The sequence below is a fragment of the Pinus tabuliformis genome, chromosome 2_2 (assembly GCF_031772625.1).
Source record: "Pinus tabuliformis cultivar Carrire ecotype Pingquan chromosome 2_2, CPIR1, whole genome shotgun sequence".
Taxonomy (NCBI): Eukaryota; Viridiplantae; Streptophyta; class Pinopsida; order Pinales; family Pinaceae; genus Pinus; species Pinus tabuliformis.
Window position 1 is genome coordinate 698,381,914 of NC_142300.1, and position 2,504 is coordinate 698,384,417.

Below are 2,504 nucleotides of genomic sequence, written 5' to 3' on the forward strand. Positions count from 1 at the left end.
CTCCTAGTAGGGCGGACAATGCCCAAAAAATCTGTGAGTTAGTTGTTCACATGGAGTTGTATTATGCAAATGTATTCAGTAGGGTAGACAACATATGAAAAATTGTGAAGTAGTTATCCACATGGCATTATACTATGCAAGAGTTTCAATAAGACATTCAAGTTATGGTCCAATTAGATGTTTAAATGCTATTTTTTTAATAATATTAAAAAATAAATATTTATTTTTCAAAATTCAACATTATGAGTTGCATTGGTCAATGTTAAACTAATGTTAATCATCAAGTGAATCAATTGCTATAATCCCTATTTGATAACAACTAATAAAATTAACACACACATAAAAATTTCCATATTATAAATAATAATAATGATGAAAAAGATGATGATGTTGTTGTTAATATTACAATATAGAAATCTATAACCAAACCTATGGGTTGTGGTTTAATGGCTAAGTGGTGATTAGGTCCCTACAAGTCTTGTTGTCCATTCCCATGGGTGAAAAACCGGTGGGCCACTAAGAAGGCTATTTCGCCTACAAGGCTAGATCATTTGACCTATAAAAGCTTATGATATGTCCTCCTCCTAGGTCTTTTGAGTTTCATCAATTTCTCATTTCTCGAATTAACCAATTGAGTTATAATTAAAAAAAATAAATTTATTATATAAATTTCTGAAACATAAATTTTTTAATTAGCAATCATTTAAACCAATTAAAATTACAAACAAGTAAAAAATAATAAAAAAATTTAAAAATAAATAATCTAATAAAAATATATGTTTTTTATTTAAATATAATAATCAAAATATTAATATTAATATACTTTTCTCATTATTTATATAATATATTTAAAAATAACCTTCAATTTCAATTAACTTTATACTATAGAGTTTATAAATTTACTTGTTTCACAATATTTAAAATTGTAATATCCTTTTAGCATATTTCAATTTCATGATTCGTAATTTTATTATGATTTAATATCTTAATTTTCAGCTTCATGGATACAGATAAAAAAGCAGGCGGTGAGTGGAGGATAAAACAAAATTCAAAATACAGATAAAAAAGCAGGCGCGGAAAAGCTTGTGACCGTTTTAAATGAAAAGTATAAAACCTTTGCAGAGGCCCAGCGTTTAGCGATTTCACCACATTATTCATTTTCTTGCTCTCTTGTGGAGTCTGGGATTTTTTGCATTGGCGTGGTTTATTGTAGTTTTTATTGTTTGGTGTGCGGCAAGGCCATGTCTATTTATTGGTTTTTACAGATCGGTATTAGGTTTTCCAATATTGATCTGAGTTGTCGTCGGCGTTTCTGGTTGTTTTTTCTTTTTGGTTTTTCTCGTGTTTGTCTGGTCGTCCAATTTTATTTTGTAACCGGAAGCGGAACAGAAGGGAGACAATTTTATTTTGTCACCGGAAGCCAATTTCGAATTTCATGAATGCGAATTTCTATCGAGCCAGGTTTGTTTATTTTTGGGCTTAATTTGAATCTATAATTTGATAATTTTTTTATTAATATATATGTAAAGAACAGGATACTCCCGGGTAGATAATGGCTTGGTCTTAGATTGCTTTAGTTGTGTGGGATAATTTTTTATTATTATTTCTATTCAGGAAAATTACAGGTCATTTACAGTGGAAAGAACCATTAAAGGCAAAGCTCCTCTTCCTTAGATATATTATATTTATCTTCAACATTGAAATGAACCCTAATCGCAGTGCCTTAAAGGAGGAGCCAACCCTGAGGAACGAAACGAAATGAGAAAATTACGAAAATTGTCTTGGCGGATAAACGTAAGTTTGTTTTTGATATTTTTCCCCATTTAACCGTCATCTAAGCTGCAACAATCTTTTTCAGCGCATTTATCCCATTTTTCCATGATTTAATCTCCTTTTTCATTATTTTTCGCATTTGTTCGTCTTGGGCGTTTGCAGCAATTTTTTCCATTCCCCATATGTCAATCGCTTATTACATTATCAGCAATTTATTTGCTATTTGACCATAATTTAATCTCTAATAACTAATTTCAACTTTTGATGGTTTGCTTCATTCTGGGTTTTCGCAGTGTTGTTTGCTCTAGCGATAAAGTTGAATTCATGAGTGACACGGAAGAAAAACTGATGAACAATAACTTCATCTTGCATGTATGGTGTGGGCAATCACGATCGTCCAGCGTTAGCTTCCACGCAAGCAGGACGCATTCAAACCTTCTCCGTACAGAGGTGGCTTGCACGCAGGTAGGAGTCCGGACACATTCTGTCATTTTCTTCTTTTCTTGATTTGCCAAAACTAATGTGCCGTATCAACTTATTCTGTGAGTCAGATGTGGAATGCGTAGGCCCACTTTAAGTTGTACCAGGTGTCCCCTGTAGGTTATATTAACGCAAGGATTTTGGATTTTCGTTTTCAAATATACTGGGCACGTTTTAGAAATCTATTTAATTTTTTTTTTGAGGTGTTTTGTTTTGGAATTTGATGTAAAATTTTGTAGTGGAATTTTGAT